Source organism: Schistocerca nitens, chromosome 4 (assembly GCF_023898315.1).
Source record: "Schistocerca nitens isolate TAMUIC-IGC-003100 chromosome 4, iqSchNite1.1, whole genome shotgun sequence".
NCBI classification, from domain to species: Eukaryota; Metazoa; Arthropoda; class Insecta; order Orthoptera; family Acrididae; genus Schistocerca; species Schistocerca nitens.
The window spans coordinates 145,571,395-145,588,537 of record NC_064617.1 but is presented as its reverse complement, the minus strand read 5'-3'; the positions used below and the strand labels follow the sequence as shown (position 1 = coordinate 145,588,537).

General features: G+C 36.4%; 1 long non-coding RNA gene across 1 annotated transcript; it reads right to left on the bottom strand.

The window, feature by feature from the left end:
- Positions 1 to 7,561: 7,561 nt before the first annotated feature.
- Positions 7,562 to 12,175, bottom strand: LOC126251726 (uncharacterized). The gene is made up of 2 exons (XR_007545781.1): positions 12,046 to 12,175; positions 7,562 to 7,826 (listed from the first exon to the last, which is right to left on the bottom strand). It is a non-coding gene; the product is annotated as an uncharacterized LOC126251726 (long non-coding RNA).
- Positions 12,176 to 17,143: the final 4,968 nt, after the last annotated feature.

Here is a 17,143-nt window from a genome sequence, read left to right as displayed (position 1 = left end):
ATGTCTATGCTCTTTAACTTTAGCATAACAGATAATATCAGTTTTTGGCGAAGACAATGTCGAAAAGTTAACTTACTTTTTCTATTTTCCTCCATAACATCTTATGATATCATAATCTGGGATAACTTATTAAGAAAACATTGTTTATTTCATGGGGATAAGAGGTGGTGTCCACATGTTATCCCCTTGTAGACAGCTGTTTAAGTTGGACATACTTACTACAGACTCATAGTACATTTACTCCACTGTGAAGTTTGTTCTCAACAATCAATCACAATTTGAAAACAAGTGCAACATTCACAAATGTACTAATAAAAGTAGAAATGAGTGTGACACAGAAAGCAGTGAGGCATTTAGCCATAAAAATCTATCCAGTGATGTAAAGGATATAATAGTTAATAAAATTTAACTTTGAATACAAACTCAAATCATATCTGCTTGGAAACTCTTATATTCCACAGAAGAATTTATAATAGTTTGATTGTGTGTAAGTTTAAGAGAGGGAGAGAGACATAGAACATAGTTTGTATAAATCACCACTTGTAAAAACAAAACAAAAAATGGTCAACATGTTGCCATATTTTCCATTGAAAAGATGTACTGTAAATTGTGTAACTGACTTGCCCAATAAATTATGAGTGGTCAAAATTATGATTCACTGCTCACAGCCTAAACACTGTTCCACGCACTGTTGAGAAACTAAGTGTAGTTGTACCTGAATACCATGTAGGCGTGACATCATACCCATATTGTGTGTAAGTACTGAGTCAGTGAATCTACAAGGCCCTCAGTGCAAATTTTCTTGAGGGATGTAGGCACAGAAAACACAGCAAGCATCTGAATAGAAAAGGCAAGCCACATCTGAGTGAAAAAAAAAATCGTCTAAAAATTGTAAATGCTCATCAAACAAAATTAAGCCACTCCCAGGCATTGCAGTGGCCTATTCCTCTGAAGGTAACAACACAATGAATAGCATAACTATGGAATGGAGTTGGATTACGTGTCTTGGGTGCTGTTTCCATCGGGGCACAATTTTGTGCCAGGTAAAAAAAAAATACCGGTGTGAAAGAAAATGGTGATGGGGAGGGCACAGGAAGAGAGGCAAGAAGAAGAAGGAGAAGAAGAGTGGAAAGGATTGGAAGGCTCTAAAATGGAAAGGGGGCAGAGTTGTTTGAAAGTAAATCTTGTGGAGATTCAGACTGGAATGTGTTGGATAATAGCTTCATTTGAACTACCCCTTTCGGGTGCAGAGACTCTTGTTTCTTGTTTTTGTTTTCTAGATAGTCACTCTTGTTAGTGGCCATAAACAATGAGAGCGTAATGGGTATATTTTGAATTTGTTGTTTCGCTTGTTATTGTTTTGCACTGATTGGCAATTGAACAATGAGAAAGGCATTGTGTTATAGTTACAAGCCATGTCACATTGGATTTGAGTTTTCCATATTTTTAACTGTATCATACAAAATAGTTTTCGAAACATGCACTTTTTAGTTTCTACTAATCTTATGTTGGCCTCAATACATGAATAAATAGGGTTAGTAACTATGAGGGTAAAACTAAAAAGGGGTGATGTTGCCAAGGGATAGGTGAAGGGAGTGACACACCTACAAGTCACAGCGACTACACCAACATTAGTAGCCACTGCAACGCCACAGAAAGCAACAACACCAAGAACACCAATCCACCAAAGAAATCCACATCGGATAGTATAGTAAAGCTTCAGGAAGCAACAAGGCCACAAGAACATCTTCAAGAAAACATAAGCATCTAGTCTGCAGCCAGGATTTTCTGTGAGGACACACTACAAAAACTCACAAATAAAATACAAAGTTAAGGCAAAATCTGAGATAAATGCAAATACAAGATGTATCAGAACTCAAAATCAAACACTAAATTTGTTTCATTTCATTAGAAAGTTCAGCTTTCATCTAGTAAAGTAAGTGAATTTAAATTTTCCTACAACGTAAATTAAAATGTTCCTCCTTTTTCTCCTTAACTAAACATCGGCTATGAGGAAAATATGCATATAGTTTATTCATAATTCTGTAGTTAATAGGTTATTTTATACTGAAAGGTGTGTAAACATGGTGGTAGTTGTACCCTCGTAAAAACAAATATACTGAGTGTTACCAAATACAAATTGACTGTTTTGCTGTATCTCAGATAATTAGGAAAACAAATTGTTTTTCATTATGTATATGTTCAAATATTCATCTCATTATTTTATAATAATTTGCTCCATTAGTTCACACTGTTACTCAGCACACCACACTGCCCATAATTATACAAACTGACTTGTCCAATATCACATTATACATCGTGTACAACCAATAATAACAACAGTCAGTAAAGATAGAATACGGTACAAATTAAGTCCTAGCAAAGCTAAAACAAGATAAACCTGTGACCTTGCTAACACAGCTTACTACACGGACTATAAAATTCTGGTCAGGAATCTAGCAATAACATCATCTACCTTGCACGGACTCTTAACATTCATAACAGGGAGCATGTGGTCAAACTGACTAAAGAAAAATGGGAATAAAATAAACTCAGAATGGGGAAACATAAAATGCAGAATCTCACTGGTTTCAGTGCTTGGATCTACTGCTGCTCCCAAACGGAATGTTAAGAAACTGTAATGTTTGCTCACTATACAAGTGCTCACAAAGGATCAAAATTCACACTTACCATGTACACCTTTTATGATAGGTGCACAGGTATGCAACTGGTTCCAGCAAGATAAATGAATGAATGAAAATATCTCTTTTTAATCTTGCAACAAATGAACACACGCAGTTCAGACAAAAATGACCTGACAGCTGAAATAGAGGAATGAATTTATGCACTGCAGTGGGTGCACTAATTTGAGACTTTCTGGAGATTAGAGCTGTGTGCTGCACCGGGACTAAGACCTGGAAACTTTACCTTTTGCAGGCAAGTGGTCTACTAACTGTCGGTAGAGCACTTGCTTGTGAAAAGCAAAAGTCCTAGGTTCTGCAGTTTTAGTCTGCCTCAAATAGACATTTGACTCCTACACCAAATGATACAATAAGTGTAAAACATGGAAAAATTGAACAACCTCAATTTAATACTTTGCACCAAGTATCATTGTGTTGTTTTGATATATAATAGCAACTTTTTTACATACTTGAAGCCCTGATGTTTAATGGTGTTATCTTCTGGGGCAACAAAGTAAAAGTACTCGTAAATAAAGTACTTAGTCGATAGTAGAAATATAGTGTGAAGTATGTTACTGAACATATTGCCAACACCTCTTCATAGATCATAGAACTCTTACACTCATTCCTGAGTACAGTTGGTCCTTCAGTATTTGTTCCTGGTTTTTCCCAAAGGGACTAGCTTTTAACTTTCATCCAGTCTGTACTGTGAAAAATACACCATCTCATATTAAGCTAGTACACCAACAAGAAATAATAAACAGTGTCAAAATTTCCAAGTAGTGAGGTATATATACTGATGAAAACTTGTGATGGATAAACCATACATCAGACCTGCTAAGACATTCAGGTTCGACTACTTTTGCCATTAGAATTGCCAGCTTTAGGAATACAGAAGCTGCTAAGTTCATATTTTCGTTCACTTATATACTGTATAATATTCTGAGGTAGCTCCCCACTTCAGCAAGAACTATTCATTTCACAAAAAGAAAGTTACCGAAGTTATGTTTAGGTCTCTCTATCTCTCTCTCTCTCACACACACACACAAAGAGATACTCAGAACTACGACACGAAGGAAAGATCTTCATAACTGCTCCTACGTCATACAGGAATTCTTGAATAGAAATATTTAGTCATTTGTACAGGAAAAAGCAATAATTGTAACCATTTGAATATATTTTTAAATGTGTTACATTTGTTGACACATTTCACATCACAACATTTATCACAAATATGATCTGTGCAACATGTGACAATCCAACAATCAGTTGTGTTTTATAAAGCAATTCTGAACAAAAATTGTCTCTGTGGAGACTTTTCCTCCTTGCCTAAGTTTCAAAATGACACTTCCAAGTTCTAGTGCAGGTCTTGAAAAGCTGCCACCACACATACAAGGTACTGGCAGAAGTGATGCTGTGAGGACGGGGCGTGAGTCATGCTTGGGTAGCTCAGACGGTAGAGTGCTTGCCCGCGAAAGGCAAAGGTCCTGTGTTCGAGTCTCGGTCCAGCACACAGTTTTAATCTGCCAGGAAGTTTCAAGAAATTGACAATCCATAATTCAATAATTAATGGTATGAAGGTATGAGTCTCCATACTTAAAAAAATTTCGACATTAAAAATTCCATGAAATGATTACATACAGGACAAGGGAGGTCCTATGAAATGTGTACTAGAGTTTAATACTCAGAAACATCATAGTAGTAGTAGTAGTAGTTTATTCATCCAGAGCCAATTTACATTGCATGGATTTCGTCAAAAAATACATAGTATATATATACACACATATAGGGTGAACAATACTATACAAAATACAGATGTGCATAGTAGACCACGTATCATCAGACCACATTGAAATAGCATGTACAACTTTGATTATTTACATTGATGTATGAGAAAGACTTTTTACATGGAATACACAGTTGATATTTAGATATAACACATACAATTCTAGCACTTTTGTTCATATTATTTATTTAGATCATAGCAACAGTCAGATAAAAATTACTATTGGCACAGAGTACATAAATATAATTGTTTAGTATGGAGCTATTCCAGGTATTCTTTTACACTATAATAGCAGTTGGTCATTAAAAATTTGAATACTGCTTCTTTAAATGAAGACAATTTTTTTTATTTATTTTATCTTTACCGGTAGTTTGTTGTACAATCTACTTCCTTGTATGTTTGTTTGTTTCTGTGCCAAAGCCTTGTTAACTCTTTTTATATGAATGTCATTGCACTTTCTTGTGTTGTAAGTATGTAGATCCGAGTTGGATTGGAAATTGTTAATATTTCGTTTTACATTAATTACGCTTTTCTGTATATAGAGGCACGGTAGGGGTAGAATATTCAGCTGTTTAAATAATTGCTTTGAAGGAGTTAGCCTTGAACTGCTGGTAATTATTCTAACAGCTCGTTTTTGTAGAGTGAAGATGGTTTTGAGATTTTTCTTACTATGACCCCAGAAGATGAGGCCATAGGTAATAGCAGAATGTATATAAGCAAAGTAAACAGCTCTGCTACATTCCCTACTACATACAAAGCTAATAACGCATAAAGCAAAGCAAGCAGAGCTTAACTTATGTGAGAGATACAGGATATGGGATTTCCAGTCTAAATTTTCATCTATATGTACACCTAAGAATTTTGTGGTAGCAACTCTCACAATTTCTTTATTTTGTATTCTGAGATCTAGATCAGTGTGACTTTGCTTTCCTGTAATGGATATAGTTAGTTTTAGAGATATTTATGGTTAATTTGTTCACTTCAAACCAATTTTGCAAATATTCTATAACTCTGGTTGCAGATGTTGGCAATACCCGGTTTATGTCAGTTACTACAATGTTTGTGTCATCCGCAAACAGGGTTATATGAGTACCATTTACTGGAATTTTGATATCATTTATGTAAAGAAGAAATAAGAGAGGTCCTAGAACACTCCCCTGCGGTACCCCTATTGGCACAGTCTGAATATCCGATCTGTAAACAATACTTTGGTTTTTACTGTTTGTTGTTGCAATTTCTACTACCTGTTTCCTATTATGGAGATATGACTGAAACCACTTTTTAGCTACTCCTCGTATACCGACATTCTAATTTGTCTAGCAGGATATCATGTTGGACAGTATCGAATACCTTTGAGAGGTCCAAATTTATTCCTATTGTACTGTTGTTCTTATCTAGCCCCGTTACAATATTTTCAATGAATTGGGTGATGGCTGACTCTGTACTCATTCCTTTGCGGAAGCCGTGTTGGTTTACAGACAATAGATTGAATTTCTTGAGGTAATTTGTAATTCTGTTTTTCATGACTGTCTCTATTACTTTTGAAAATACCGATAATAAAGCTATTGGTCTATAGTTTCCCACTTCATGTATATTGCCCTTTTTATACAATGGTTTTACTTTTGCAATTTTTAATCATTGTGGAAAGACACCTTCTGAAAATGACGTTTATGATATGTGAGAGTGGGTCTGATATGACACTAGCACATCTCATCATGACTGAGCAAGGTATCTTGTCAATCCCTGAGGTACCCCCCCCTCCCCCCCGTCCTAGGTACTTCCATTATCTTCTTGGGGGTTGTCTTTTTGAAATCCACATTTCCTGGTGGTATAATTTTATCTGGAAGGTAAATGTAGTGCTTCTGTGTATATTGTGTGCATGTAAAATTTATGAAAAAAAAAATAATCTTCTGTTCATAATGTAAGTAAAATTCACAGGAAAAAGCTACGTAATTCCATACATTATTGAAGTTAATCCTAAAATAAAATTACAAAACAAAAGAGAGTAAGCAGAATATTTCAAAAACCACAAGCTAATGTAGCTGCCAAGTTCATTCACTTATTAATTTTTATTCACCAGACTATCTGATACTGAGAGGAAAGACCAGCACGTGGGGTGGATGAAAACGTGCCTTTATCATAAAGTACCCTACAACAGGGTACAAGCTTATTTTCTAAATGTAACCACCCTTTAGGTTGGCTTTCGTATGGGATTTTCTCTAGGGAAAGCTTGTCAAGTTAAATAGCATATTGGTGGCTGTTGATCCATCTCACTATACTCTTACATATGTTTGCACCCCTTACACATTTTACTTCACTATCAAAGCAGGGGAAATTTTTTAAGTAATACTTATCAATGTACCTATGTACTAGTTACAAATTATTATGCATATGAACTCAGGATCATGATTCCTAATACAAACTACAAGTAGATAAATTACTAAAAAGACAAACTGGTTCTGAATGAATGCAAATATTGAAAGTATAAATTTTTATTCTGACCTGATCTAGTGTTCATAAAATGAGATTAAACCACAAAATTTATGTAGTGGTTATAGATAACAGTAGAACATTCTTATGGGAAAATTATTACACAGGCAGACAAGCTCGTGCTATGCTAGTAAAATGTGTGTCCTTTGCATGTGCGTTCTCTCACAACAGATCCCTGGTAACAGTCTGAAGCTTGAAATGGCAAAGCAAATCACTACAATTAAAGACAAAAATATTATCCAGTTGCTGTGCCTTCTCACAGTTTCATGACAGATATGCTCACAGAGTTCGTGTGTCCATAACAGAGTAGTCATTACTTCTCATACTAGACATTACTTCTCATACTCTATATTTGATTGTAACCTCCTCTCTCTCTTTCATGTAACTGGGAAAGTGCACATATAAATCTACCAGTGACAGCGTTTTTGGGGAGCAATCCAATAATTTCAGTCGGTAACATTTAGCAGAAATCTAGAGTGTTGTCTACAGCATTTGCCATTCACACAATGCTCAACTAATGCACGCATATTAATCATGCCCAAGATTTAACTTACTATTATAATTATTTACAAAGATGTAGGCACATGAATAGAAAAACAAATAATGAACTTTCAAAATTCAGACATTTAATTGGATTTAGTGTATTTCTTTGATGTACATAATAATGTTTCAATAAGAAGTGTTAACCAGTCATTCTATGTTTTTGAAACATTTCATCACTTTATATTAACAACTGGTGTACAAAAAAAATCATCGCTTCTTCCCTCATTTTTTCCCTCCTCCGTAATTAGGATTGTTTGGATTCAGTTGTTTGCCATGGTTGTCCAGATCTGCTTTACTTCCTGTTCCATGGTAACCAGCGTCACGGCCTATAAAAAGAGAACATACTGGCATTTTAAATTTCCCACAGTGGCATTCACTATTTAAATTGAAAGATTAAGAACACTGCAACGCTTCTAACACATAAGGTTTCTTTGAAACTACCAAAATTGAGAACACGCTTCTAAACTATTATTTTGGCTTGACCTTAAAAAAACAAAACAATTATTTTGGCTTCAAACTTAAAAACACCTTTTTTACAAGAAACTTGTGCCGTGATAATTTCGTCTCTGCACAATGTGAATTAAGTACAAAAGTAGCAGAAGTGAAAAGAACCAGAGATACAAGAAGGGCTGCATTCTAGTAGACAGAGAGAGTCATGGCAGCAGAATCGTATAAAACATCAAAAGAAATCCAGGTGACTTTAAAGCTGTAGCTCACATTCAACCTGCAGCTCCTCTTTCTGCTGTAGTTAAGCACTGTGTGTAAGATCAAATGATTGAATTGTCTTCATGGGAGATACAAAGGATACCGCTAAAAATCAGGCAAATGATGCTATCTGGGGTACAAAGGACATAGCTAAAATTCCAGCAAATGTTTTCACAAGTTAAACATGCAACTTTGTAATTCCCCACACACAATTTAGTAGAAAGATGTATTGTGAAATTGAAGTGCATAAAGCATAAAACAAACAATACCCTTGAACCCATCAATAATAAATTTGACCATATGTTTCTCCTAAATGTCAGAAATCTTGAATGAGTCCTGCACAGGATTCATGGATGTACATACATTAAAGAAAACTTTGAAATTTGCCATAAATTGGTGCAATTATGAGTTCACTGCCTTGGAATGGTCCACCCAAACAAGATACGCCATACAAACCACTACTGCTGCTGTATCAAAAAGACCTGTAAATCCTGCTGGGCAGTCCATTAGCCCTAAGTAACCCACTCAAGGATCAGCAGGTTATTTATCCACTTCCTGTGAAAATTTGCTCAGTTTTTTGCAGAACACACTCGTGCTGGGGGTAGTAATCCTCACCGTCAAAGAAAGTAATTTCAATGTTACTGACTTAATTGCTTCTCAGCTTAGTAGTAGTTTAAGAATTTGCTGCAAAACATGTAAAATGAGATAGAGAAAACCTAGCAGTTATTGTTGTTTACAGACTGTAACAAATATGGATACCTTTATGAAAAATCATGACTTGTTTGTAAGTATAGATGGCACATTTTCTCAGTTAAATGGCTGCATACATAATTACTAACAGATGACAAATACACTTATTAACCAATGATGCCAGCTCCAAAAAGCTGCACAGTTGCAAGATGAATTCAATCTGACCTCACTCATTCATGAGCCAACTAAAACTACCATGAGCAAAAGAATGGCATGCTAACAACAAACATGAGAGACTGAACTGTGTGTTGTACACATACAAAGTTCAATGATAATGTCTCATCATATGATAGCTATACTGCTGACTTTTATAAACGTTTTGACACCACATGCCAAGTTGAAGTGACAAAAGTTAAAACACAGAAAAAAAAGAAGCCTTCAAAATTTATTTATCACAAATTCCAGTAGCCTACCACAAAAATGTGTCACAGACAAATCAATCACATTGCAAGCCAGCTTCAGATTTTACACCTTGTTACTCCTGGTACCTGTAAGCTAACAAACAGTTTTTAGAACATGCTAATATGGATTTGTAATTCACCACTGAACCTGACATTGTAAACACATTCAGCAAATACTTTTCTTTAAAAGGGATACCATCAACGATAATACTGTATAATTTTACAGGCAATCCACCTGGGCATAGCAAATCTACCCCAACAAATTGCAAAGAAATTATGACCGTCATCAGCTCTTCTAAAATTCTCCAGTTCTGTTCAGCATTGTAGCCACATTATTAAAATATCATACTAAAAGAGTGCAAATGAACTGAAATATTCCCTTCGAACACAATCTTGGGCACTCTTCAATACATTAGTAAACAGTGATCCACGTAGCTTCTCCCACTATTTAATTAAGAAACACTGATCCAACTACATTCTCCCATGATGTCATTAAAAAATTTGCTCATTTCCTTGTCAATGCACAAAACAACATCCAGCCTCCCATCTTGACAGTTGCTGTGAGGGTAAAACTTCGATAGCCAAAGACTTCTTGGAAATTACCAAAACCAAAACTGATTTCTAAAATGTATATCAAACACCACAGCAACATATGTTCAGTTCTTTGAAGACGAGATAGGTAAGTGGCAATGTGAACACAGAACAGCCGGCCGCAGTGGTCTAGTGGTTCTAGGCGCGTAGTCCGGAACCGTGGGACTGCTACGGTCGCAGGTTCGAATCCTGCCTCGGTCATGGATGTGTGTGATGTCCTTAGGTTAGTTAGGTTTAAGTAGTTCTAAGTTCTAGGGGACTGATGACCACAGAAGTTAAGTCCCATAGTGCTCAGAGCCATTTGAACCATTTTTGAACACAGAACACACTGGAGGTATACACCTATACTCTGAGAAAGCTTTAGACTGTACGGAGTTATTACAATAACACATGGAATGGAATTGTTCAATACTTTACGTGAAAGTCGTCTAAATATAAGCGCCGGTGGAGCTCCGCCCTTAAGACAAAACTAAACTGTGTATACGTAGTGAAACAGTGAAAAGTGTCAAGAGTAAAATTCATTCGTTTAATCATTAAAGGCAATCTGGAATTGGACATGCATCCCACCATAAAGGGTGTCCCACACGAAGGGACAATATTCAGGGATATGAAAGGATCAATTATTTGAAGTCTAGTAAACATGGGCTCTACACTGCGCACCCTATGAGCTATGAGGACTTTTTTGAAACAAACCTCTTCTACTAAAAAAGTGTTCATTTAGCCGGCACAGAACTGCATTCTACGAAAGACGTCTGCAATGGGCAGGGCTGAAATTAGCCAGTGCACAGGACCGTATAGCAAATGAGTGCCCCACAATGAAGTTTCAGAAATTTCTTACCAGTGATTTATGATTTTATCACATGTTAATAAATGACGTATTCAGAAAAGTTTATATCAACACTAACTGTAACGTTTGCTCTTCTCATAGGTACGCATCAGTTATAGATGCTTAATTAAAATATACTCATTATTACTATTTAAATAAGATGCTGAATAAAATATAATCACTGTTAATACTTTTAAGTACTGCGTATGAAAAGTGGCACATCAGCTCAAATCGATACAGCACCCCTCACTGCTCTGCCACCACACATTTCTTTTCCCTGTGAAGTTTTATAACCTGCAGGCCCTTGTAAGACTGTTCTATCCACTACTTAAAACAAAATGCTGTCCTACCCATACTCACTGGAGCATCCTTGTACTAGCTACGTTAAGTCACAAATACCAGAAATTATATATATGAAATTGTAGTACTACATTGCAACCCAGTCAGCAATCGTGATAGTCTACTATATAAGAAACTATCAGCCTCGATTAACCTTTACCTAGGTTTCAGCCCAAACAATTGAGCCTTCTTCAGAAGATATACCTGAGTCTATAATTCGTCTAAGAGGGGATGGTCTGGAAATAAAACTAAAACAGCCTGAATAGGCGTAGTCACATTTTAAAAATGAGGTACATAAGTACTAAGTCAACACCACGACTTAAGCTCTAGCGTGCGCCTCGTCTCCATGGACGCCGTGCGGTGGGCCTCGGTGGGATTCAGGTATATCTTCTGAAGAAGGCTCAATTATTTGGGCTGAAACCTAGCTAAAGGTTGGTTTCATTACAGCAATCGAGGCTGGTAGTTTCTTATTTAATATATATGAAATTCATTATTTTGAATCCTTAAACTATAGTAAAAGAGTGACACAAGAAAGTTACGGTTCCGATACTCTTACTGGCTGGGAATCCACAGCAGCAAAATACACAGAAATTAACTGTACCACCTTTCTGTGCGCACCAGTAAACTTACTTACATCCGGTACAAAATAGTGCACAAAGCAGTATGGCAAAAATGTCAAGTCAGCAACAATGGTCATCAATACATCAGTACTTATTCTCGATGTAAATATTAAAAAAATACTTTAGAAACACACAATTACAAAACAGATTACATCACCTTAATTAATTATTCAACATTTTCGAAATTACAAACAGCAAAATTAATATGGCATAATTAATACATAACTACGAACGTTAACACTTGGAACTACCAAGGTAAATGCTTAATCAGCTCATTACAGAGCGAGGCACATCGTCATAAACTACAACTTACCAGGGCCGGATTTCTCATGATTAGGATTGCACTGGTTTGCACGATTGTCCTGCGCAGCCTTGTCCATTTTTGAGAGAACGATAGACAGCTTCCGACAGAAACGAACGAAAGAAACGAGTCAATCTCTGTTAATGATTGAGCGTTCAGCTTGCGCTAGTGTCGTATTTATACCCAAGAAGATTTTTTTTAATACTTCGTGAGTTGCTGCTGGACTTACTTTATCGTTCGGGTATCTACCACGGGCAGGGCAGCCAACTTGACGACGTGTCACTGCTTGGTACGTTAACTAAGTGTCATAGAAGCCATAATATAGAACAGAAACGAATAACTGACCAAAAAAATGAAATTTAGCTCTGTAGTAGATAACATTCTAGAAATTTTGGGTGATATTTCTTTAGAGCACTGTAGGGATTAATTGACTTTATTCTTGATATGGCAAGATTTGCTCTACTGTATGAGAAATCGGGTGTCATGTGATCTACGTATTTTAAGTGCATCTGGAAGGTTAATTTGATAACATACAATTAAGGATGTTATTATTCTGCTGACAAGTTAACACTATTTTTAATCGACAGAAACATTTTTCGAAACGAAAGAACAACGTCTGAATGTATAAACTTATCGACATTGTTCGCGAACGTGTTGCGTCGTTTAGAATTTCCTTGTGATCTCACATGTAAGACATAAATAGCCAAGTAAAGCGCTGCGTTGAACTATTTATGCAACTCTTCGTGTATATGAGATTCTGCAAAGGTGTCAGGCGAATGCGAGTGTAGCCTATAAAACAATTACATTCAGAGCTTTCCAAGAGGAGACAAATATGATTACGCAGAATCTCATTGGCCTAATAGAAAAACGCCTTTGTAATGATGTCTCTGAAACCATATGCAAAGAACAGCCACTTTTATTTTCATATTTCCATTAGTGTAGTTTGGGAATATTATCGTAACTCGTCATTGCAATGCTCGTTTAGTATTATTTGGACTCGTTCTGATCCGTTAAATTCAGTTTGAGTTATTCGTGAAAGATAGATGCTGGTTTGCTGTGACGCTAGTTCCAATGTGTTCTGTCGAAAAATGTAGTTAGTTAGTTTGGTTTTTAGTGTAAAAGGACTAAACTGACTTCCATCTGTCACACACTTCGTAATTAAAAAAGAAGAACAGATGCTGCGTGCTAGTGGCTGTCAACAGATATACGACTCGTTTGACACATGTTGAGTACATATTATCAGTACCTAACTAAAAGGTTTACAGCATGCTTTAAGTAGTTGCTTACTTGTTCATTGTCACAATAAACGTCATGATGTGGAATATGTCGGTGTAGTGTTGGCAGAAAAATTTATTCAAATAATTGCACTAGGAACATCGAACAATGTGCATGCAGGGCCTACTGTTACTCTTCAAATGTATTAAAAAGAAACTTTCTTTTCATTTATTTTAGCTTTTAAGAAATATAAATTATGGTAAAATAATGACAACATTTTCTGAATGGTGTCTAATGCAAACAGCGAAACGTGCGTCTTGCAAAATTTATGTGCAGCTGTGTTTCCGAGCGCGACGGGAAATACTGTGACATTAGCTTTTTTTTTCTTTTTGTCTCGCTTCCAGCGAGGAAAGTAAAAAAAGTGTGGCTGCACAATAATGAGACGAACTGAAGACGAGGGCACGCCAATTTGCGGGTGTTTTTGCGGGAATCCCCACATTCCTCTAGTCGGATACTGGTTCTGGATTAAGCTTCACTCAATCGAGCCAAAACACGTAACTTACAAGAGACACCTTCTTCAACTTTAGTTACGGAGCTATACTGAAAAATGGAAATAATGATACTAACGCAATAAATCCATAAACATGGTCGGCTGTAAAATTCTGTATGCAAACGAAGTATCATTCGAACTGAATGAGCGTTTTTTAAAGTTCGTTCTCCATTTTAGAGGTGCGTTATGGAGGCATTTTTTGTTGGTTATTTTTGTTGATATTCAACAATGTTTTCTCAGTTCTTCAGGTCTTGTACACACTAGCATACAAAATCGACAGGTGAGAGACATTTCTTGTCTACAGATGCGCTTTAGAAAAAAAAAATTTAAAAAAGGCTGCATTTGTCAAAGAATTACAACTGTGATATTAATTCGATGAAGGAAAGTTAGCACAGTAGTTGGCAATGATTGATGACATCAGATTAGTTGTCGTATGAAATCGATTTGCTGGTTTGAATACAGTTTACAATCAAACAATATGATATCCCATACCGTTATTCCACTACATTCACAATAAGTAAAGATGGCTAGGAGATGGTCTATGATTAAATCTCACGCAAATTATGGAAGTTATAAACTTTTTATTTGCCTCAATTGTGCAGAACCACGGATTCGAAGAAATGTTTGGTTGTATTTGGCCACAATATTTCCCTTTGATGTGTATCGATAACTGGTATCCTTCTACCCACTGACACCTTTTTATTCAACTATTTTTGTAGTCTTCAGACCTGACTACTCCTGTCTGAAATGGAGACACGAAACAATTCTTAAACAATGTTGCGCAACACTTCGTAATGTAGACTTGTTTATAAACACAGGCTGCACTCATTCTCTTAGCGCTGTAAAATGCTTCGTCGATTTTTATTATTTTTGTTTTTCTTATTGCTAAACATCATTTATCAAGAGTTAGCCAACAAAGAAAGTATAGCAGCCGATTAAAGAATTAAATATTTTCACTTGGCATCGTGTTTGTGGGGAAGCTGGTAATTCCGAATATAAAAAGAGCAACAAACAAGAAGAACTGGCCAAAAAAATATCAAGTATCAGGCCTGTGGGTATCAGTGAGTACTGTTCGAAAATGAATCATGGTTCTTCCACTCTCAAAAGTCGAAAGTAAATTACAGCCGAAATAAAGTCCCTCTGCAAACAGTTCACACCAACGTGTTCTCTTTATGTTTCTGTAACTATTCATTTATTATCGCTGCACAAGTCACGATCCCAACAATGTGAGCCATATTTAGAGAATATCGAGAAAGACGAAATAAAGTAATAGACCGTCTGTATACAATGTCTAGCTACATGTCTATAAACAGTCCATCTACAATGCCTAAAGACAATGGCTCGATTTTGTATACAAGTGTGAACTTACCCAGACTCTTTAAATTCTTAGAATAAATTTGAGAATCAGCCTAACGTTGTTGGAAAACAAACAATTTTTTTGTGAATATTTTATACCTATATTTTTAACTCGTTGGATACCGGTACCTTCAATTTAATCATGTGAGAATTTAACTATATGATCGTTAAATCAAAAAGGTAACATCCACATTCATACTAACAACAAAAAAGATGCATTTTGCGAATGTTTAGCGTTTAGATACAAAAGTAATCTTTAAAAGTACAAAATGGATACCTGTCGATCATTCGAATACGTTATATATACATTCCCAACGAGCTTGGGGCAAGGCAAGTTTTCTAGTCTATCCGAATAAGTTATACTGTATAAAAAAAATTGCAGTATTAGCATCTTTCCCACCAATTGTAAAACTTTCTGCTGCCGCCCATTAGTTGCACACAAACTGCCTATTTATATGATAAAAGATAGTAGTATCCACGTGTTGCTTCTATCACCATATCTTAGAAATCATTGAGATGACTATGGAACTCCATAATACACGTAGATAATCACAAAACGGTTACGATACCAATTATTATTGTTATCTTTAATCTATGGAAAAAGCTATCAACGAAACTTTTTAGTGTTCATGTGTACGTACAACTGTATTACCTCAAAAGAGGTCGCAGTCTGGCTTAGTGATTTCGTTACGCTGTTTCTCGCTGTCACCACAGTACCTATATAGGTGTTTTTGCAAATGTGCGCCTGGTTTCGCCTCACGCATAAAGAAGAGTTAGCTGCATGCATCTTTCTCAAGACGCACACACTCAGACCTAGAACACAGCCATTCGTGTTGTGCTTGCGGCTGCCGCTACAGCCTGTTATCTTGAGACAAATATGAAATTCTAGAAAGAAGCGCCAATGCTCAGATAATAAATACATTTTCAGTCATAATGCACCGGCAAGCAGTACGCTCGGTATATGGATCTCGGATCGGTGCCAGAACGCGTTGTGTATGTCCCACAAAACTCTTTCAATATAACTGCCTCCTTCCCACAGGGGTAACTGTATCTATGGACCCAAACACATGAGTAAAAAAAAAGAAACATCATTTTCTTTGCTAGAAGAGAGGGAAAATGTGACATTTCAAGGTCGAAAAGATATCATCTCTTGTGGTTGCACCTTATCAAACTGTATGGGGTGCAACAGGGGGCAAACATGCAACCGCAAGGGTTACGAACTCTGCAATGCAGTTATCGCTGTACACATAGGCATGGGGGGGACAAAAGGAGGCAGTTTCTTCCCTGGGATCGGGAGCGCAGGATTTTCATTCAACACAGGATTCTCGCATACTTCTAGAAATGATTGTCAATGATTCCCTTAAACTGCAGGTTGAGGCAGTTTTACCACAACGTAGGTGACTACAATGAGAAACTCAAGGCCTTTAACAGTCGCTGCATAACTTAATTTTTGCCTGCTTGTCACATTGTTCAATGAAAATAACGCCGTTTGCTTCGCCACAACTGAATTTTTTCGCTGACCTTAGGTTTGCCATATTTGGCTTGGATCTCTTCGGGACACTGTAAGGTGAGGATATAGAAGAGAAGTACAAATTTTATTTAATGTGATTTCTTTTTATTTAGGACACAATCATATGGAACTTGTCGCGGCAGAAGTACACCATATTTTTCGGAACATTTCACATTTTCATCAAATCTTTTTTCCCTTTTAAATGTTTATAAAACTCCATGCATGTCAGCTTGTAGTTAAACTTGACAGTGTAAGGCAGAATACACAGTCCCTGGCAGCAGTCGATTTCTTTCACCATTTCACTAGGCCATTAGCGAAAGTACTCTTTCCGCAGTGGCGATTGTGCGCGGGAATAAAAAACAAATACTCGTATTATTTTAGCAGTTGGCATTTGGATTCAGGATATTCGGTTTCCTTAAGAAAGAAATTCCACCTTTCATCCTTGGAGCGTTTAGACTTCCAGTCTTTGGAGTCACGCT